Source organism: Plodia interpunctella, chromosome 9 (genome assembly GCF_027563975.2).
Source record: "Plodia interpunctella isolate USDA-ARS_2022_Savannah chromosome 9, ilPloInte3.2, whole genome shotgun sequence".
NCBI classification, from domain to species: domain Eukaryota; kingdom Metazoa; phylum Arthropoda; class Insecta; order Lepidoptera; family Pyralidae; genus Plodia; species Plodia interpunctella.
In genome coordinates, this window is record NC_071302.1 from 4,780,511 (window position 1) to 4,804,691 (window position 24,181).

Genomic DNA, 24,181 nt, shown 5'->3' on the forward strand with positions numbered 1-24,181 from the left:
TAATGTTAATTTTTTTATTGTTGTTGTTTTATAGAGTCATGTCGCTTACTTAAATGTTTGGCTTGTTAATTTCTCGTTTCTTTTTTGTTCTTTTGTCTCAGTCCAAGATGAATAAGGATTAGTTTTCTAGATTTACGGCTCACTTCTTGTATAATTTCGTCAATCCCTAATTTAGACTGAGTGGCACTCGTCAACTTTGACGTTGACTGTAATCTTCATATTGCTGACGTTTAGACGAAATGGCCTGTTTTGCGTTTTTCCATCCACTCTTACTCGGCGTCCTCTTCTAGCTGAGCTACTCGTGCAACAAGGAATGGAATCGAAAACATGAGAGAGAGAGAGTCACACAGGGCACCGTATCGCTTCGTGCCTCGTTCCGCCACTCTGTGAGGGCTACAGACATTTTCCCAGTGGCGAAGATGGTTTATTATTCACTTACAATGTATGCGAACAAATTTGTTCTTTCCTTTTTCCTGCATGACTCATCGCGTCTCTCCTGAGTGGTCTCAATGTAACGAAAGCAATTGACACTGTCAGTTTATACAATCTGTTCATGACGGACACTCTGATTTGTCGACGTTTTAAGCATTCTCTTTTTAAATTATGAATTCCAAAATAATTTCCTGTTTTCTACTAGCCAGTGTCTGTTTAGTGAATTGTGACCATTTAATTTTGGGCGATCCAAATAACAAACAAATAATTCACCACACCGTAGCAGAGTACAGTGCCTACCCGTTTATAAAGAGAAGCAAGGACGTATTCTATAATAATGAAGAGCAAAAGATTATCAACGTAAGTGTTACAGATGATATAAAAATATCAATTTATAAATTATACAGTACTACTAAACAATAGCTATAGAAAATACCAAAAACGGATATAGATTTTGGATTTAGGAACTATTTTATAAGATATTCAAAGACTTGTAATGCCAATACATGACAAATCCACACGTCAAAACTGCATTGTCTTGAGCCTAATTTGACATTTACGGCCAAGTACCCTTGTCAATTCCTCCGGCTCAAAGTGAGGTTCTCAATAATTCAGAAGCTTGGTGGGATGTTGGGCAACCGCTCCAAGTAGCTATTGATAATTCATGCTCACTGGTCGTTATGTTAAAGTATGGCGTGTTTAATCAATTTGTGTTTGGTAAGATTTGGTTGTGACTTTAATTTAATGCAATCAAATAAATAATTTTGCAAAACATTTAGGTACTACTGATATTTTAATTTTAATAATTAGGTATGGTTATAGCATAACTATAAGTATTCTTTCACCATCTAGACATACTATTATATGGATTTACATGCTTGTTTACGTGTTTGATTAAATTGTTTGTATGTTAGAGAAATAAAGACAACCTATTTTTATAAAAAATAGCATTTTTGGCACATTAACATTAAATTAGATTGTGATAAATGTAAGTCATTCCACAAATAATTTTTGTCTTTTCAGACAATACTGATCTACGACAATCTGCATTCGAAGGCGACGGCAAAAATCACTGCTGGAGGTATCGGCTACTCGTACGTCAATATACGGCTGGAAAGCGAACGGGGGAGGGGACTGGACTATGATATAGGAATATATTCTTAGCTACATTCATCATTGTTTAATTTGAAGATAAATGACCATTGCCCTAATCTAGCTGTGGTGGTCATATCAGCATTGTCTAATTTAAATTTAAATACTCTATGGAAATATAGTATCGTTGAGTTAGTATCCATAACACAAGTCTCGAACTTACTGTGGAGCTAGCTCAATCTGTATGATTTGTCCTAATATATTTATCTTATTTATTTATATTTCTGTTTTAAATCTTATCGCTTGACTTGGAATATTTAGATTAATTTAGTCCAAAAATTGTAAAAAAATGTACATATTTTATGTTGTATGTATGTGCGTCTTGCGTGTCAAATTGATGGACAAAATTTGTAACACCAAACTGTGCTCCTGAACTAATGGCAGATGTTGCTCTGAAGGCCGCTATGTTGAAGTGGGTTTGAGCTGGTCTCATCCACTAAGACGACGCGACGCTTTGGATAAATATCTTAAAACCTCGAAATATTCAACGAAAAACTAGACAAAAGGGAAAGAATGGAGGGAGGCCTTTGCCCAGCAGTGGCTCGTAATAATAATAATTTATGTTGTAAATTTTGTACGTAGTAAAACCCTTTACCTTAATTAATGAACAATGAACTTCATTATAAACCTTGGAAAATTATTGTAACTTTGAGCATGTTTTAGTTACCATTAGGAATAGACATCCAATCTCCGATATCAAAACAAGCTCATGCATTTACAAACAAAGTACGTACACAACGCCAGTGAAAATCAAAACAAATAGAATTCCCGCCGCTATACCCAGACGCATGAAATATTCCATTCCCTTATCACCTTGCGTCACTATAGCCTTCTTATATTTCACGAGAAAGGGCAAATTATATCAGCGGGAGCTGGCGGAGTGGGTTGTGACAGTGGCGCGGAATTGAAGGAGACAACATGCTTTTAGCGGCGCGCCTCAGCCCGGCTAGTGCTGGATCGCAGCTTCTGGGAGGCCCAAGTCATAGTACCATGGATTTTGAATTAAGTATTTTATTTTAAAACATATATCCTTTAGCCACTATAGTGTGGCTACACGAGCGAAGTGTGGTGCGGAACTCTTTCCTAGGAGACCTGGGAAGCAAAAGATATTATATATATATATATATATATATATATATATATATATATATATATATATATATAATTCTGTTATGAGTCACTCACTCAACAATACTAATAATTTAACATATACATATATAAATAGACATCCAGGATCCAGGTCAATCAGAAAAATATCATAATTCATCTTGTTCCGGGGATCGAACCCGGGACATCTAGTTTCTACTGCACCGGCATGACCATTTGGCTACAGAAGTTCAGTTCAGTTCTTTTACATAGTATTATGTATATTAATACAGTCTTCCATCGAACATATTCTTGATGTGACTTTCGTATCTATAAGAGCTCCTGACATTGCAGACTAATAACTAACAAATGGAAAATGGCGTGGAAAAATGTCTGCCTTGGATAAGGCAGAGACAGTTTGCCTATTGCCAGGTTATTACCGATAAAAGAAACTAAATGATGTTTTAAATTGTTCTGTATTCCCAACCGATCTCATTATAAATATCACAATAAGCTATAAACTCCTAACTTGCCCCACAGTCCCAGTGTCTCTTCGCCAGTAACTATTATGAAGCGTTGTTTCCGAGGAGCTACTTCCAAACTTCGGGTAATACAATTCAGTAGTTATCTTTGCTCCTCGCTAAACAGGCCTTGCCTAAGTAACAATGTCTTAAGGAACATTGCTGGTAATACTGTACTGAAAACAAATATCGACTATATATCGCGATATTAGAAATTTTGGGATAAAATATTGCACATTATAATTAATTTCAATTTCGTTTCAGTAAGTTTCTTTGCAAATAATCAATAAATGCGCCACGTAAACTTCGCTACAAACTTGTAACTGTATTTATGGCATTAATTTATTATGAAGATTAACCACAGACTGAAATGAGAATTGCATTTATCTTAACAATGTTATAGTATTTTAGTAACAAAGCAAGAAGATATAGAAAACCACCAGTCTAGTATGTAGTACTATATGCGATTTCAAAAAAATAAGAGCTACTATTTGAGATGTGTGATATTCAGTTAACGTTAACAAAATCAACACCCTGTACTGGCATATCTTTCGGAAGAAATAAAATAATCGCTGAAACAAAATCCCATTCGAAATTCGAACAAGATTGACGCGCAGTAGCAAGCTGCGTCAGCAGTCAGCCAGTGATATCCATGTCATTTGTCATCGTCCACTGTCGCCAGTGGCTGGCAATTAGCCAGTGACCAGCCAGATATCCGGCCATCAATCTGGTCCGATCGATATCTGATATTTTTACACGACTGTGGAAAACAGTGTATGCTTTCAGGCAAAAAATTATGAGGCTGTATTTTAGAAGTGGTAATTAAGCTAAATATATAATTATGACTTAGGCTCTCATTATACTAAGTCAGTTATTTGTCATTAGTGTCAAATTCTAAATTGTATTAAATAATCATGAACAAACAAAAATAAAACCAATAATTTTAAAGTTATTGAACTTTACTAACAGTTAATACACAGCTTGAAGTGTCACTGAAATTATAACCACTAACACATTCAAATGGCAGTTGTGTCATTGGTATGATTTAATCATAACTAATCGGAAATACTGGCTCTTACTGAATGTTTTATGCAAAGCATAATATAAGCACGTTGCGAAACAAAGACAGGGGCTCAGTAATTGTGTGAGGGCTGCATTTATCCGTCAGCTGGCTCGTACCTGGCAGGGCTGGGAATTTTACGTGGCGATCAAGAACGAGGATTGATTTTGATATACAACAGATGCTACCCGACTTTTCAAATTTGAATAGTTAATGAGGACATAAGTCCAGTACGATCCATCGTACTGCACGTATGTCCTATTATAGATGTTTATTGGAAAATCTAAAAAAGGGAAAGTATTTATTCAGAAATTATAACTTAAAAATTATATTTGTATGTGAAAAAGTGCATGTACGTTAACTACTAACATTTCACATAAAGCCATGCTGATGAAATGCCAAAAGAAACGTTTAAATTGTTCCAAATGGAATCTACATATACCTAATTTTAGATTATACTTAAAACTTTAACACTTCTACCAATCATTCCGAATTCATCATTGCCTGTTATTCTCTGTTCTCATTTGAGACTGCGACGCTGCGAAGCCCAGTAACAGCGCAAAAACCAAACTTTAAAATTTTAATGATTTGGCTGTGATGTTATAACGTTATAACAGTCCACCTGCCTGAAGTCAACCCGCCTTGGGAATAATCCGCATCATCATCATTACACAGGCCTCAATTATTAGTACTCTAAGCATCTTGAGATGGACCCTAATATTCCTACACTCATTTTGAAACGAAAAGCCTAAAACAACAGTAATTAGACACTATAATTCAAAATATCATCGTCATTTAACTAATTAGGAAAACTTTGTAGTAATTTGTGGTTAGCGTTGCTGGTGTTACAATAATTAATATGTATCACTAGTTTACTTATTGTAACACTTTTTGCTGAGCCAAATATAAAATAATAATAATAATATAAATATCATATTGGAGGCAACCCTAAGTATAGATGGATATAACACACGGATAATAGCCGCATACGAATCGATAGCTGGATATCCGGGTGGGGTAAGCACTAATTGCTCGGTAGCCGAAGCCGAATGACGGCTCGATTAGCCTAGAATCGATTCTGTTTTCAAGGATTTGGATGACTGTGTTCGTCGATGTATAATGCATACGTAGGTAGGTCAAGAATCTTAAATGATATGAAAAATTACTAGTTATATATAAATTCATTGCACATGTGACGTGACAAAGCGAGTGTGAAGGTCTATTTCTGATTGATTTTGACATAACATTTATATAAAACAATAACATAATTGTGTAAGTTAATTACCTACTTAAACAATCAATTGTTAGAACCACATAGGTACTTATACATTTTGATATTTCAATCAGTATTTTTGTATAACAATTACGTGTGCATTCATACATTACATTAATTTAATACAATGTTGAATATCTTTGCATTTGTTAAGAACACATGAAAAATGTATATCAGCAACATAGATCCACAACACAACAGTCCTTAAATTTTCTCAAAAAACAACTTTCTCATCAGAATATCTCGTCTTTTCCCTTGTTTTTCTACAAAATCTTACGTGACGTCATTATCACGAAATACGAGCCATAGTTGTGATAGTAATGGTCTTGTTTATATAGCATCCGACACCGACATGAGGAAACGTCTTATATAGAAGGCGTATTTTTGGAGGGTAGTTAGAATTTGTTTCAGTGATCGCTGATAAATCTTATGATTGTACCACAGCTCAGGCACATAGATCTTGATTTCTTAAGTTAGCTTTTTATTGGCCTATCCTAAATATTCCTGTATTTATAAATTTGCACGACGTCGTATATAACGAGAAGTTGTATTTTTAAGACAATGTAGGACTTAAACTTTGGTTTCAGTACTGTCATATACGGTATTTGAGGGTACTTGAGAATATCCAGTCTGGTTTTATGTCAGGTGAGTGAACACGCGTGTTCTCCCGAATTTATCCTTTTCCAGCTTGTATATATCAGTGGCGACGAGTAAACATAGTGAAAAGGTGTAAAAAAAAAAAAAAAAAGTGTAAAAATCACAAACAAATATAATTTGAAATCAAAGTGTAAAAAAATGGTGATTAAATTCAGTGAATTTGATGTAGCACATGGCTGTTGGGAAAACTACATAACAAGGTTTGCATTTTGTTTAGAAGCAAATGAAGTTACCGAGGATACAAAGAAGAAGGCGAATCTACTAGCGGTATGTGGTCCTGACTTATTTGATTTAATTTCTTCATTGATAGCTCCAAAGAAAATAAGTGAGGTTACTTTTTCTACTATAAAGACCTATTTAGACGGTCATTTCCACCCTCCACTTAATGAAATTGTGGAATCTTTTAAATTTCACAGTCGTAGTCAAGAAGAGGGGGAGAAAGTTCGTGATTATATTGCTAATTTGAGAAAATTGTCCATCCACTGTAACTTTACAGATATTGAACGCACCTTACGTGACCGATTAGTATGTGGGATACGTGACAAAGAGGTTCAAAGAAAGATGTTACAACAAACTAAGTTAACATTCAAATCAGCATGTGATATGGCATTGTCTCATGAATCTGCTAATAGTGATGCTAGTTTAATAGTTGTTCCGGGAATGAGCAAGGCTAACATAACTTTAGAGGAACCGATGGAAGTCAATAAGATATCGTATAAAAAAAATGAATTAAAATTTAACAAACCTCAAAGTAAACCTGAATGTTTCCGTTGTGGTAAACTACATAAAGGGGAGTGCAGATTTAGGTGGACGAAATGTAATTTTTGTGGGAAAACAGGTCACATTGAGGTAGTTTGTTTGAGCAAAAATAAAGAGAAGGGTAGTGTGTTGAAGTCAGACTGCAATGGTCTATATGAAGCCTCTATCAACAATATTAGACAAAAAAGAGTACCTGCTTTTTTAATAACAATGTTTATAAATAATTTTGAACTGGAAATGGAAATTGATTCAGGATGCGCCTTTACATTAATAAGTGAACCGACAGCCAGACTCATATGGAAAGGAAAATTACCGGAAATAAAAAAAAATGATCTTGCATTAAAAACATGGACTGACAGTGCCTTACATATTTTAGGCAAAGTGATGGTAGAGGTACGTTACAAAGGTAGTACTAAGAACTTGCCTCTGATCGTAGCTAAAGGACAGGGCCCAAGTTTAATTGGTAGGAATTGGTTTGATGATTTGAATATCCAATTACTAGGAATAAATAATATAAAAATAGACACAATAGACAGCTCTAATGTTCTTGGAAAGTACAAGGGAGTCTTTGAAGAAGGCTTAGGCAAATATAAGGGACCTGTCGTAAGCATAACACTAAAAGAAGGAGCGACCCCAAAATTTCTTAAATGTAGATCTATTCCATTTGCTATAAGAGAAAGAGTTTTTAATGAAATTGACAGACTAGTTAGTGAGCATGTTTTAGAACCAGTTGCACATGCAGAATGGGCAACACCAATTGTGCCAGTTTTAAAACCAAATGGAAGTGTACGACTATGCGGTGATTATAGGTCAACAGTTAATATGGTAACTGATACCGATACATACCCTCTGCCAACTTTGGATGAAGCTTTTACACAGTTACAAGGAGGGGTGATATTCTCAAAAATTGATTTAGAAAGAGCGTACACACAGGTGACTGTAGATGAACCTACATCTCTTTTACTGACACTCAATACGCCAAAAGGGCTATATAAGGTAAAAAGATTGCCATTTGGTGTCAAAGCATGTCCAGGTATTTTTCAACGGTTAATGTCATCTTTGTTGGCTAATATTCCTGGAGTAGCTGTACTGTTGGACGATATAGTAGTGAGCGGAACTGACATAAAAGAACACAATGCCAGACTAAATGCTGTACTAAAACAACTGCAAGAAGCAGGGTTAAGAGTAAACAAAAATAAATGTAAGTTTGCAGCAACTACAATACATTTTTTAGGGTTTGTTATTGATGAGATTGGTATTCACCCATGTGAACATAAAATCAATGAGATCAAGGAGTTTCCTGCACCTGGGAATATAAAAGAATTACAGGCATTTCTGGGTCTTTTAAATTTCTATGATCGGTTTTTACCATACAAAGCTACAATAGCGGAACCATTATATAAATTGCTGAATAAAAATACAAAATGGCAATGGAAGCCAATACATCAAACGGCCTTCAATAAATTACAGAAGATGTTAACAAGCAGCGACACATTGGTCCATTATGATTTAAAGAAAAAAATTATATTGTCATGTGATGCATCTCAATATGGACTTGGGGCTGTATTAGAACATGTAATGGAAGATGGTAGTATTAGACCTATCATGTTTGCATCCAAGACTATGAATACTCATGAACGAAATTATGCTCAAGTAGATAAAGAGGCAGCGGCGATTGTTTTTGGATTGAAAAAATTCCACCAATTTGTGAGTGGCAGGAAGGTCACTATAAAAACTGATCATAAGCCGTTGTTGGGATTATTTGATCCAAAACGCCCAATACCGAATATTATTTCACCCAGAATGTTACGATGGGCTCTTTTATTAAGTTCTTATGATTATACATTAGAATATGTAAAAGGAACAAACTTAGGGAATGCCGATGCTTTAAGTAGATTGCCTTCACCAAATACGGAAAAGGTAGAAGAAGAATTTTCAGGAGTACTACTTATAGAAGAAACACCACTAGAATTAGAGTTTTCAGCTGAAGAAGTAGCTAGACTAACATTGAAAGATACAAAGTTGTGTAAAATTTTATATTGGATTAAGAATGGATGGCCTAACAAAACTGAAAACGAGTTTAAAGTATATTGGCAAAAAAGAGAAGAGTTTTCAACATTTAGGAATTGCATTTTGTGGGGTAATAGAGTGGTGTTACCAGAAAAGATGTGGGCTAAAGTATTAGAAGAATTACATACTACACATGATGGAATTGTTATCACGAAGGCAATGGCTAGAAGTTACTTCTGGTGGCCAGCTATTGATAAACAAATCGAAGATATGATTAGACAATGCCACATATGTGCAGAAAATAGAAGTATGCCAACGAAAGTTACACATCATTGGATAAGACCAAACAAACCTTGGTCTAGATTGCATATAGATTATGTCGGACCTTTTCAAGGGAAAACTTTTCTTATATTAATAGATTCCTTTTCTAAATGGCCGGAAGTAAAGATAGTTGTAGATATGAGCAGTTCAACACTAATAAAAATACTGAGAGAAATATTTGCTGCACAAGGATTACCTGACACAATTGTTAGTGATAATGGTAGAAGCTTTACCTCAGAAGAATTCCAAAATTATTGTAAAACCAACGGCATAAGACATATATTAGTAGCGCCATATCATCCTGCATCAAACGGACAAGCAGAACGAACAGTACAGACCATAAAAAATAAGTTGCGGAAACTATCGAATGTACCATGGCAAATAAGACTTCCCAAAATATTATATGGTTTACGCACAACACCAAACAGCATTAATGAAAAAACACCCGCTGAATTATTAAATAACAGACGTTTCCGTACTAAATTTGACTACCTGAATCCGCTTTCATCTAAAGATAACCCACAATTAAAAGAATTAGAAGATAATGAAAACACAAAAGTGAGAAATTTTGAAATAGGACAAACAGTCTACATAAAGAATTATACGGGAGAACCCCGATGGCTAAAAGGAGTAGTTGACAAAAAGATAGGAGTTTGTAGATATCTGGTAAAATGGAATGGAAAACTTTTAAAAAGACATATCAATCAGATACATAACTTTGGAGGGGGAAAGGAAGAGTTGGAACGTAAAATGCTTCAACAAAGAAATAAAACACAAGAAACAGTTGATGAGGATGACGAAGACGATGTGTTATTACCATCACCATCTAAATGGGCTGATATTATTGGAGTGACAGGACCACAGGACATAGAGATACAACGAACTCCAGAAGTGTGTAGGACAAAAGGAAACAAAAGAGCTTTATCAGAATCACCTCCTCAATCAATTAACAAGAAGATTGCATGCAATACTGAAAAGGATGAAATTGGTAAGGAGGAAGAACAAGAAGTTTCCCAGCAGTCATTTGTAGTTAAAGACAGTGATAGTGACAGTAATTAAAATAAACAATAACTAAAAGATTAAAAATATATAAGTTAGTATTTAGTGATAAGTGTTAGTATTTAGTATTAGTGTTGTAATTAAGAAAACAAAGGACCATTATGTTCTCACCATAGAAGGACTATCACGAGCCATCTCGGGGGAAAGGCATGTCATATACGGTATTTGAGGGTACTTGAGAATATCCAGTCTGGTTTTATGTCAGGTGAGTGAACACGCGTGTTCTCCCGAATTTATCCTTTTCCAGCTTGTATATATCAAGTACAATAACGTGAAATAGTGTTTTTACGTTTTTATGGTTAAATTTTTGCATTCTCAAGTTCAATTTTTCTCAAGCTTATTGGAATTAATTAATGTTGAATTAGAATTAATTAATTCAAGTATTACAGTTACCTTATCAATTCTCTCATTCGTTCAAGTCAGGCACTCATCTCCCAAGACGTCTGAAGGCACTTCGACCCCCCTTGTCATCTTATATCGAATTTTCGGGCTCGGTAATTCCATTTTGCAGGATTAAAAAGGGTCGCTCTGAATAAATCGAATTATACGTTATTTTTATGATATTAAAGATTTTATATTTTACTGATCCGACCTTTACATATTTTGGAAGTAAACAGGGAAAAACTATCTTAAATCTGTTTTGGAGTGAAAAAAAGTTATAACTTATTTATCTATAGATAATCCACATACTTCTCCTCCTGCGTCGATTGTAAAAGTCAACAAACGAAATTGGTTAAATCACTTTGGAGATTTTTTCATAGACGCGAAAGACTAGAAATCTATCCGCCATACTGTTAAACGGTACCATTGAATTTCGCAACGCTTGGCTCTGTCTACACCGTTAGGAATGATACTATGTAATTGTAACTGTTGCATGCTGAAAACCGTCTGAAGTGACGGTCGTGATATATAGATATATATATATATATATATATATATATATATATATATATATATATATATATATATATATATATATATATATATATATATATATATTGAGAGAAACGGTTACATAATTAGTACAAACATTGATAGTAAAAATTTCGTGGCAGAAAATTAAAAATATTAAAAGTAAATCGCTTGGGAAAGGGAAAACCTTTTGTGAAAAATTGATGTCTACATGAAAACTCCACGGCTCAGTCCCAATGCACAAATCATATTTTCCTTAAGGTATGCTCCAGTTATTAAAGTCACGCTTACATAGAAAAATCTTCTGAGCGATCAAACGTATTGGTCAGTCCCTTTGCTAAACCATAACTTATTTCACTACTTTCTTCGGATTCTGAGAAAAAAAATCAATTTCGTGTATGAGAGATTGATAGAGTCTTCGGAGGGATTTGGATATATTTGCGTTCTTACTCGTAATACAATTTAAAGTTTTGGAGCCCACATGAGCCTCCGTCTGGTTGCCAAGGCAACACCCTCAGCGGATTGCTATAATTTTCAGCCCCGCACCCACTTTGTTGTCAGCTACCATTTTTATACAGAATCCCTTTTTATGCTTTTGAACTACCTTAAAAATAATTACTTAACTTATTAAACGTTTTATATCGTTTTTTTGTTTCTTGTACAAAAATTTTCGTTTTACGTCAGAAAAAAAAACAATGTTTCTTTTATTAATAGCTAACGTCCAGATTCGGCTTCGCACGCTGTTATTTATTTATGTCTAAACCGAGAATAAATTGTCTAAATAACATTTAAAACTGCATGGAAATCCGTTGTTACTGGAAGTATTATACAATCTGTATGTTTAAAAGAGGAAAGCGAAGAAACAGAGGACAACTTTATTTTTTACTATGCGTAGTGATAGTGTTAGTTTGCAAAGCCAAAACTACGACAAACCTTTACTTTATACATGCATAAAATAAAATAAATATACATTTAATATTTTATGTTTTCTAATGTTTACAGGTTATTGAAAGAAGAATGGGTGCGAGCTCTAATATTCGGTAAATGCAAGCTGTATGGCTGAAAGAAACGATTTTCCGAGGAGGTGAATATCATTAGTCGATCCCATGCTCGGATTCTATTAGCGAACCCACAGACGCACGGTAGACTGAATATGAATGAATAAGAACAACGAAATTGTTGATTCATTCATTACAAATGATAAAAACTTGAAGTGAATATGGCATACCCTTAACTAAATTACTTTATTTTTCTATTAAGTTATAAATGACTTCAATCGATTGGATTACATGGAGAAGAAGCTTGGCACATAGAAACGTGTGCCATTATATAATGGAAGGTGCCTATTTTGTCAATTTAACGTCAAACTCATTGACGAGAGTCAGTATGCTTACTTCCTAATTCGAGGTCGTTATCATGACGTCCCTAGGTAATTACAAATGACTCTTAGTACAGATGGCTAAGTGAGAGCATGTTTGCAATAACCTAATGGATACCTAATTTAGATATTTTTCCTGCTAATTTAACCAAGACAATTTAATAATTTGGTACCTATTCAATCTTTTCAAATAAAATACATTTTTAATAAAGTTCCCAATTATTTTAAAAATATTAAAAATGCAAATAAAACAAAAATGTATAGGTACGTACGTATATTATAATTGTAGGCATTACAAGGTAGGTACCTCTGTCAAGGTATAGGTACCAATATTATAATAATAAATTCACCAACAAGAGAAAATCTACGGTCAACAGAAATCAATGAATTATTCGTGACGTCTCGAGCGTTTGCCGAAATTGTTCTTCCCGACTTTCTCCCAATTACATTTGTTAGGGAAGTGATTCGAGGGTGGTCGTTACAGGCCTCTTGTTACATTTCAATATTCAGGAGTGGTGCAAGAATATTTAGGAGAAGACGCCTATCTATTTTATTTTATACTATCATGTTATCACTAATTAGTGATGTACCTGTGAATATAAATAATTGCGTACAGCGTGAACATTTGTGTAAATTTTTGAATTGACTATTGACTGAAGAATATTAGATTTAGTCGTTAGGTTCCGAAGGGTATGCCGATGGTACCTACCTGCAGAATTGAAATTAAAAATTATGTTTGATAGTAGCATGTTATGAATGAACGTGTGTAAGATATTTTTATAGTTTTAGTTTTCAACAATCATATCATTTCAGAAAGGAAACAAGACAAAGCGGCTCCTAAGCCGGCGCCGGCTCCTACACCCAGTACCAGCGCTGTCCATCATACCTTGTACTCCCTGTAGAGGGTAGCATGGCCACCAGCTTCAATAACCAACACAGGCGCCGGCAGGCCTTAGTACTCCACCAGTTTTTAAGACGATATAGATGAGTTAATTCGTCAATGTCACTACTGCCCTAGATTCGGTAGCTCAGTTGGTACAATACAGAGATTGCCAATGTGAAAAATGAAAAATAATAAATGCGTAATAAAAAGTTGTAACTATTTCGAAACAATAATAACAATGGTAGATACGTATTCTAAATTTAAAATAGATTTCTTGTTAACTTTAAAATAAAACGGAACAACATTTTACTCGCTAAGTCCGATACCGACCGAACGGAATACATCACTGCAAAAAGATTGCGACAAACGTACGTTTATTCACCCCCTATATTTACAGAGGGATTTTGTGATTTTACCCCGGATTTCCCAAACACTATCTGTGTCGCCGACTGTTTATTTTATTTTCACTGCCTTGGAAAACGCTCTGTTCTAGTTCTGGAAAATGTCTAGCTAAATTGTAGTTTTTAGCAAGTTAAAGTGATACTAAAAGCATACATTTTATTGTTTAATTTATATTTTGTCCCCTATAGCTAATGCTGTCCTTGAGCAAAGGGCAAAGGCACAATTAACCAAAAGACATTATGAAATATTTAAGTTGAGAATAATTATATCTCATGTTGTGGAAATAAAAGTTCTTACTAGTAAGTAAGTACTTTTGTTTTCACGACAACACACAACATTTTGAAGAATGTATCTGATTTATATAGAAATACTTATACAAATAACGATATATAAAAGAGCTTGAAAAGGATATTATTATTGCCAAAAGTTATCCTAGAAGAATCAGCAGTCTGACTGCAAGAAAATCCCGGCTTACGACTCCAAATCTTTTGTTGTCCTCCTGTTGTGATTCAAAACTCGATAGAACTTGTTCGAGTTGACCAATTGTTTCCGTTTTGCGAGAATTCCAATTTTAAAAGCAATTTAGTTGGAATCAGATTTTGTTTGAATTCAACATTGTTATAGTTGAAAGTGAGTTGAAATAAATGGTTTTCTCTCATCCAACATTTTCCCGGTGTTTTTCCCAGCCGTTGAGCGTCGGAGCCCACAGGGTCCGTATGAAATAGAGGTAGATAAAGGTAAATGGAGTAAAAATGGTTATATATATAATGAAGGATATATATATAATATATATAAGGCATATCTAACTTTATTTACATCTACTTATCTCAGGTTATAGGATCGTGACATGACATGGCTCACTCAGAAGTCTCTAGTCATCAGTTTTATGTGATTAGAAGTTAATAGGTTTAGTCCTCATTACTGAACGCGTTATGTCACACCTCATTATCCTTTAAATAAGTCATGTACAAAGTCCAAAGCTAAAGTCTCGTATATACTATGAATAGTATACCTATATGCTTTTTAGGCAAAATGTAACAAAGTAGAAGTTTTGTGTGTTGTATGTATGGTTATATTCAATGCGTGTACCTACCAAATTTCATAACAATCCGTCCATTAGATTTTGTGGAAAAGAGTGACAATCATACATACACATATACTTCCTCACAAACTTTTGCATTTATGATATTAGTAGGATTAATGTAATAATATAACAGTGTAAAAATGAAACTTACAAATAAGTACACAGGTACACCTACTACTTATTTATATACTTTCAATAGAAAAATGGATCTTATAACAATATTTTACCTATCCTCAATACATTTTCAATCGTTAATTTTTTAAATAGTTTTAAAACTCACCAAACGCTGACTTAATTGACAATGACATCGTACATGCAATCCTATGATTGGTTTGAAAGTTACTAAGAAAAAATACCATTAACTATGCACCCACAAAGCAATCATACATATGATCCGGGTTGACTGTTAAATAACGCTTTTAGCATTTACTCCACATATTTTAATTTTACAACATTTATTTTGTGCAACAAAGTTTAAATATATAAATAATAAATATTAAATAAATAAATATTAGGACAAATCACACAGATTGAGCTAACCCCAAAATAAGTTCGAAACTTGTGTTACGGTATACTAACTCAACGATACTATATTTTATAACAAATACATATATAGAAAAACATCCAAGACCCGGACCAATACGAAAAAGATCATTTTCCATCATGACCGGGGATCGAACCCGGGACCTCTCGGTTCAGGGGCAAGCACTTTACCACTGCGCCACCGAGGTCGTCAAATAAATAAAACAAATCTTCGAACTGCATGGGTGCGATGGCAATTCAAACTAAACCGAGAAGAGAACACCGTTAATTACACACAATTTTATGAAAGTTTCTTGTTCAAAAATTGCAACCGTCCGATTGTTTGCGAAGAAAGTGTGAATTTGTGAGTGACGTGAGGATTAATCATGCTGTCTCAGAATACGGACGCCGACAAACAATGCGGATGACAACAGAATGACGGCAGGCTAATGAGGATGAAGACTTAAAGAGATTCTTTGTTGAGCCCGAATTGGTATTGCAGCCATAATTATGGACACGATCAAGTTTTCCTTGAGCTAGTAATTTTTAATCGCATTGTTGTGGTTGAACAAAAATATGACTCGTATACCTACCTAAGTAATATAATTGAAAATAAGAAATCAATAATTTGTAATTATTTATTGAAGGGAGCGATTGAATATTTTAAATCTACGAATTAAAGAAGGAGCGGGAGAACATTTGAATTTAGAACGCCATTTCCGACTTCTTTTGTGATGGCCAGTCACGTGATTGTTATGTCTTCCTTCCTTCCATCATTTTTATTTACATTCTTTCTGACAAATACAAAGCCCTACAAATGAAAATAGTAATAACAAGGACAATTGTTAATTGCCGGCCATTGTCTAAACTGTAAACAAACATGCTGATAGTGATCGCAACTCCTAAACATCATTTGAATACCAGTAACGGTTGGACGTAGTGACGTTTATGTTAGGTTGTCTGTCTGTCGGTGTAAATGAGCTCAATTCAATTTAATACGCTGTTTAGTACTGGTTCCTTTCAATTATTATTTCCTTCGGTATATCTATATACTATACATATAAATAAAAAGTGTCATCACGAAATGCCATAATCTATTATCAACTTTCCCCGGGCCTAATAAATTACGTAAAATGCATAATATCAACTACTAGTAAGTATTATAAATTAAAATGTACAGTTGAAAAAAATATATTTCTATTTAGATTATTTGACATGTCGATTTAATAAATATTTGTCCCAAAACTTTATTTTTTTTCAGATATCTCAATTGATTCAGATTCAGATATCTGAATAAATAATTTGATGAAGTGGTAAACCATTGTAAGTAAAGTTTCACAAAATCCGCAAAAGTGATTATTAATGTATATTCAGAGTGACCGCAATAAGTGATCATTTAAATTTTGACAGGCCACAGTTCAGCGTGTATATTGCTCCATGTCAACGACTGGTGATTACAAGACAACGCGACGGACGTAGCCGGAAAGGTTATCATTCTGCGCTTGCGACTCGACGAACCAAGTAGCATAATGTGCGAAATTGGATAATATGCAATTGCTGTTTTTAGTGTTTTCTTTGTGTTTGAGTGTGACTTTGACCTACGATATGATTGTTGGGGACACAGTGCATAAAAAAATGGTATTTCACCAAAGGGTGAAAGATTTCGCGATACCCTTCAAGAAAAGGATAAAAACCCTCACGTATACAGATCCGGAGAAACGAATAATTAAGGTGAGTTTTAGTTTATTTTTAAATTAGAGGTAATATAGATAAATAATTTAGAAGTAATTCTGCGCCTTAAAATATAAATATTTTTTATTCTATTTTGTAACCCGAAGAAAACAAATTTCTAGAATTTGTAAATCCCTGTGTTGTTCTTATTATATTGAATTGATAAATAATTAAATGATTCTTATTTTATGATGAAATGTGCAAAATTATATTCTCATAAAATAACCAATAACCGAGAAACATACCCACAAATTCTAGAATTTTTAAATCTACTTTTTACCTCAAATAATTTCTAGAAGATTCTAAGATTATTTCTGCTAGTCCACTAGTGAGGATACCTACTTGTATGAAACTAACTGTACTCAGAAATTCCCGAAGGAACTTCAGATTAAAAAGTATCCAATTCACTATTATACGCTTTTTCTACCTGTGTGCAAAATTTTATTAGCTCGTTCAGTGATCGCGTTTTCATTTTGCAATTCAAAATTGGTTGCAATAGCAGATAACAGTTTTTAAAATTTGTACTGTCAAATGAAAAACGACCAAACAATCAAAAATATTAGCTCGTATTAAATAAACAAATTCTTCTGCGTGATATAACTGAGTAGGAAGTTATTTTATTGAATTATCAACTTTGTCTCAACTCATTTTTGCATTTATTTATAAAACATATAAATATTTTGTTCACACATTGTGGTATGATATCACAGTTTATAAATACATTGTGTTTATTATTAATTATAACAGTGAGTCAAATGTTACGTACCTACACGGTTTCTGCAAATTGATATAAATTGAGATAAAACTTTGATTTTTACAGGGAATAGCAACCATAGACAATGATTTTTCACATGCCAGCGCGAACGTGACCGAAGGTGGTGTTGGACTCTCGTACATGACAGTCAGAATGAAGAGTCAAAGAAGTCATCCCCTTAATTTCGAAGTGGAAATATATGTATAGAATTTAAAAAAAAAACATACATCAATCATCAGTTGTTATCGTAATCAAGAGAAACGAGGACCTATTACATTTTATACTACAAATAAGACTGACCCAAAAGAAAAGGGTATGATTCGGAAACAAACATAAAAAAGTCTAGTTAAAAATCGCGTAGTTGTAGATACAATTTACTAAATCGTCGTAAATGCTGTTTACTTACTAATACACTAATAGGACCAGCTTGACAGGAATCTGCAGATATCCTATCTAATTCGTATGAACATATTACTGTAACCGGTTTAATTGGATTATAATTATGTAGATATTAGGTACTTATTAAGAATTACTTGTATTCAAGATATTTGATGTCGTAGATAGTAACGCATTTACGTAAATTGGCTGGGAATTGACGTCGCGTGCGACTGACCTAGGCTTTAAAAGTAATTTACTAATGAATATTGTAAAAAATATATTGTAATAAAATTGTTTTTGTTTTTTTTTTTGTGGTTATGAAGTGTATATTGTTTTTCTTTGGCAAATAAATGTCTTATTGAAGTCTTATTCTTATTTTAATTGAAGATTATTAATGAGATGTTAAATTTTAAGTGTTAAGTTTTGCTAGAATGTTATAAATATTTTTAATGGATACTCACATTTTGTGATCAATTAATCACTGAAATGAATATTAAAATTTAGTCGTAGGGTTGCCAAATATCGATTTCACAACTATGTGCCAATACATTGCTAAAGTGAATGAATTAGTAGGACATTTACTTACTTGCAAAAATAAAATGATAAGTAGCTGTTATTGGTTCATGTTTATGTAAATATACCACCTGTGTTGACTTTTTTTGTTAGATATTGTACTTTAGCGGGTCTCAATTTCAATTAAGGATTAGTAGTTGGAATAATTATGATATTATATATATTTCTTTATCTTTAAACCAATATGTTAGATATCAAATATATATTGTTAAATACTTATTTATAGTTTAAAATGTAATTAGAAAATTGAAGAACAAATTCGATAAAATATTTAAAACCTTAAAATAATAAATATTTAAAATGTAACTTCTTTTTTACATCGCATAGAAATTTAAGTGGAAAAATTGTAAATACTTAATATTATCTAAGTATAATATAATATTATTAAATTAGAATGGGAACAACATATATTTTTTAAATCGTATGAATTTGTTAATTTTACAAAATTATTGATACAAAAGTTTAATAAAGTCAGATCAGGTTAGATACATAATGTCGTTTTACTATTTGGCTTTAACTTAATTAAGATCAATATTACCTACGTCATCTCGCAGGCAAAACATATTTTATATTGCAACCTCGGATGTAGATAAGTATACGAAAATATAAAAAAATTACGAGTAGATAAGCAGCTTAAAAATATCCACAGATATAAAAACATACCTAACATTTGAGAAATGTTATATTTTATTTATATGAAAAGAAAAACTGGTCAGAGGTTGCGCAAGATAGAGAGAAATAGAAGGGGGTGGGAGAGACCTTTGCCCAGCAGTGGGACAACAAGGGTTAGTTATTAAATGAAAAGTGCCCAATAAAGTCTAGTCAGTTGCACTTTCTTTTACAAAACATGTATCCTTTCAAAAACTTGAAAGTTGATAAGTATACAAAGCCACCCCTCATCCATTTTGTTTATTCGTAGCTCGCACTCGCTGCTCAAAGAACCTTCTCGAATATTCTCGACGTAGTGTAATTTCATGCCTGTCAGTATTTTGAGACAAAGTCCTATGTTGAAACGTTGTCGGATCTCCCTACAACTTTGTTTCATTTTTCATGAAAATATAGCTTATTTACTTGCATTTTTCGTTGCTAAATTGTAAATTTCGGTGTTGGCTGCATTTTGTAATATCAAGATATGGAAGTCAATCTGAAAATTTGTAAGATAGATATTTACTTAGATGAAGTTCAAGTAGTAGCATTCCATCCATAAAATTCCACTAAACTATATTACTAAAAGATACGACCAAAAACCTGATAACAAAAAATTTCACGTCATGTGACTATGAAAAACGTGGTTGCTTTTATTTCGCACTGGCCAGCAATAAATCAAAGAACAAAAACTAAGATTAAACAAAAGAAAAGCAGATGTGGACGGGATGCTTACGACGTGGTTTTGGGGTTTTTGTGAACGGGCCCAAATCACTAGGGCCCATAAATCAGAGTGACCGACGTCGCCGACGGTTACACAAGTAGTATGTAACACGTAAGTATTGATGATAAATGTAGGTATATGTTATGTATTACAACAAATCCATACCAAGAAATATTTCTCGTCTCTTACTTATGACATATTCGTCTACTTATTTCTCAAATTATGTTTTATTCTTATTTTTGTAATACGTACCTAGTTGAAAGTAAAAATTCTATATACAAATTAAAAATTCATATTTTTTTTTCGAATATCTTAAACATAAATAAATTGTGTGGGTGTAGGTTATACCTAGATATTTAAATAAATGTTTAGATAAAGATTGTGAGACTACAAAAAAAAAACTCAGTCAAAACATAATTTGTGACCAGTGTTCGAAAATTAAAAACAATTGCTGTGCAATGAATTATCATTACGTTAGTAATTACACATTATCTCGATGATGCTTTCTCTCATCTCTGCATGTTCATGTAAAGCCGCGAAGCCCGGGGTCAGCTTAAAAAAACATTAAAATTTTCAAGACTTGGCTGTCACTTTACAACCGGCCGCCTACCTGACGTCAACCCGCCTTGTAAATGCTAATGTTGTCTATCAGCTGCTGTACGTCCCTTAGTCACCTCATACAACATCCACGGGAGGGATATGAAGTGGTCCTATTCTAGGGCGGAACCACACGTCATATTATATCGAAGTTGCTGTGACAGTTAATACTCGACACAATAACATTTATGGCCACATTTTAAACTGGTAAAATGGGTATGCAATTTTTAAAGATTTTTTTTATATATGTTTAGGGCTCAAGTAACATTAATCTAAATAACTTATTCAATATTCAACAGTATCTTAGTTATGGCGGTTTACCCCCAAACCAAACTAAAATAACTCGCATAAAACAAAGTGTCGGTTATTACATTAATAACGGAACTTGAAACAAATTAACAAAAACACAGAAGAAAATCCTTACAAAATATAATGAATACCCCTGAAAATCCGGATGTCATCTGGGGCTGTGTGACGTGATATTATATAAGTATAGCTAGAAAAGTGGTTCTTACACTAAAGTTCGGAATTATGTTATACATAAGTTTATAAGTATTTAGAGCATGTATATAACCGTTATCGCTACTCACTACCACATTATATGAAATGATTTTATCGCTCGAATAAAACCATAGTACTTAAATTACACCTAAACCTTTCTCAGGAATCGCATTATCTATTGGTGAAAACTGTGCAAACACCCGCCTGGTAGTTTTTGAGTTTGTCGCGTTCATACAGACGCGACACGGTTTCTTCTTTTAATATATAGAGATTGCTACTAAGTATACTACAAAAGGTCATATAAATTCCATTAGGCTACTTAAATAAAATCTGATAAGCAAACTAGCAATAACACTCGATTGAAACCTAGAAAATAAATAATCAAGTTTAAATTCTGTAGTGTCATTAATTTAAGTAGAAACCCCTTCGCTTTTGTTTATCCCCCAGGCATTGCAACTTTCGACACGAGCACAGACACATCCGAAAATGTACTTATTTTTGCTTAGATTTTTTTGTACGTTTCCAAGTACATATTTGTGCATGTAAAAAAATATTTCATTTGATTAGTGTTTTGTCAAAATCGATTAACAAAAAGAAGGAATTTATATTATTAATAAAATCGTCATATCCATGGTATCGATATATTGGTGAGGAACGCTAATTTAACGTCCTAACATGACACAAATTCTCAAGGAAAAAAAAACATTAGACACAGCTACTAGGTATAATAGGTACTTAATCTTATGTCAACGTGCCAATACACATACATAGATTTATCTAGGTCATAGGACGTGTTGCAAAGGTCGTCTGTTAGCACATGCCATGATGCTAATGTCGCCTACTCGACATTCCGAAGTCTTGTCATTCCGAAGGCAATGTTTTTGAATATAATTTAGATTACTTTCAAATTTTATTTTATTTTATTATGTACAATTGTATCTATTTTTATATACTTATTTGTCAAGATTTCCATCACCCTGGTTCAAACGAACGATGTACCAAAGTTACTATTCTGTTAATCCTCTATTTTATTGTGTACCTATAATTACTTTGACAAGCCCTGCAATCAAATGAAAAATAACTATTGTTTGATTTGAAAATCGAATGCTTCAAACGTTCAGGAATTTCCAATATTGCGCATCGTGCAGGCATTTTTACAAAAGCAACATTTAATTTAAATTATTTTCGTCTTTATTTCAATGGAGTAAAGTTCATTTTTGCAGTGTAAGACATTTGACGGAAAGAAAATATAAAGTTTGTAAATGGAATCGCGACGGCATAAAGGTAAATTCAAAGAGTTTTAACTTTTCAAGGAGCATTCTTTCGCGCGTTTCGTTGAAAGCACAGACTATACAGTAACTTTATGCTTATAGCGCGAGGTAGTCGAGCGTAGTGAAGTGGAATTGCTACGGTAATTGGATTTTTCTTTCATATTACGAAAGGAAATTATAGTGCTGGTGGTCATTAATATCGATTTAAGGAAAATAGTTTTCTAAGCCAGTCAATTGGTTTTGATTCTTGATATTTACTTACAATAAGCTGGGTTATACTTAAATGTGGTATTAAGGTATAAAATCAAACACGACGGTTAATGAATACAAAGATCGATTTCATAAAATTAGAGAATCATTGAAATGTCAGAGACAGACAGACACTTTTAATAATAAAGATATTAACTATGTATTCGATATATAATTATACCACACACACACACACACACACACACACTACTTTTCCAATAAAATATAGTGGTGCATATGAAATTATTATAACAGTAGGAAATTTATTAATTATTTAATTTCTTACTTCATATTACAAGAGTATCTCACAAAAAGGCATCAAAATTCGATTAAAATACAAATGGAAGACGCTACGATGCAATGTTAATGTTATAATATGTATGACTTTGAAAGATTTCAATAGACAGTATTGAGAAGTCATTAGCCTATTTATTCTTTGGGATATTTTTAGCTACTCAATCAGCTGTTGAGTCTAAGTCAATTAGTATTTATCTGAGTTCGTTGACCTCATTTGAATATCGAAATATATTACAACTATAATTTTTACTAATTAAGTAAGTATCTATGTGAATTTTTTGGTATCGTCGTCATCGTAATAAGTTAAATGATGGATTAAGTAAATGCTTAAGGCAATATAAAAAGAATACAAGTTTGTTAAGGAAAACAATGAAACAAAAACTTTTCGTTTTGGACCTAATGAATATAAAATTCATTAAAGAAAATCTACTAAACACTATTGTAAAAAAAGTTAAGATAAGTAATAAAAAAATGTTTATGTATGCCCTCCAATCCCACGAATCCCGCCATTGCCACGTGACGCTAATGAATCCCCATTCGCCCGGGACCTAAGAAAACAGTTTAATAGTTCTCAAATCGTTGACACGGCGACTGTGGATTTTGTTGGGAAGTTAATTGCGTAAAGCCACAGTACATGATACAGTTAGAAGGTGATCTTGATATGATGCTTGACGAGCGTAAGCCGATAAGACAATTAAAATTATACCCATTCAAGTCTTCATTCATATGGGATTCAGTCAGTTTTGAGTCCGATTCATTCACTTTTCGGAACATTGATATCATTATTATAGTTCCGTCATATTTGTTGAAGGAGCAATTTTGACAGAAAACCAAGTACTAGACTAAAACTTAATTTCAATGTTACTTCACTTATCATCGACATTAATTTTATTTTATTATTAATAATTTCAAAATTTAACTTTACTTTCTTTGTGGAGACCGGCCTTATG

General features: G+C 33.2%; 2 long non-coding RNA genes across 3 annotated transcripts; both read left to right on the forward strand.

Annotated features, from left to right (window-relative positions):
- The first annotated feature begins 278 nt into the window (after positions 1-278).
- On the forward strand, positions 279-1,803 carry LOC128672389 (uncharacterized). The gene is made up of 2 exons (XR_008404954.2): positions 279-792; positions 1,456-1,803. It is a non-coding gene; the product is annotated as an uncharacterized LOC128672389 (long non-coding RNA).
- Positions 1,804-5,218: 3,415 nt separating this feature from the next.
- On the forward strand, positions 5,219-17,063 carry LOC128672515 (uncharacterized). Of its 2 annotated transcripts, none has more exons than XR_010369991.1 (5): positions 5,219-5,382; positions 12,245-12,326; positions 13,434-16,685; positions 16,773-16,834; positions 16,922-17,063. It is a non-coding gene; the product is annotated as an uncharacterized LOC128672515 (long non-coding RNA). The 2 variants fall into 2 exon arrangements; XR_010369992.1 differs by lacking the exon at positions 5,219-5,382 and adding an exon at positions 5,458-5,523.
- Positions 17,064-24,181: the final 7,118 nt, after the last annotated feature.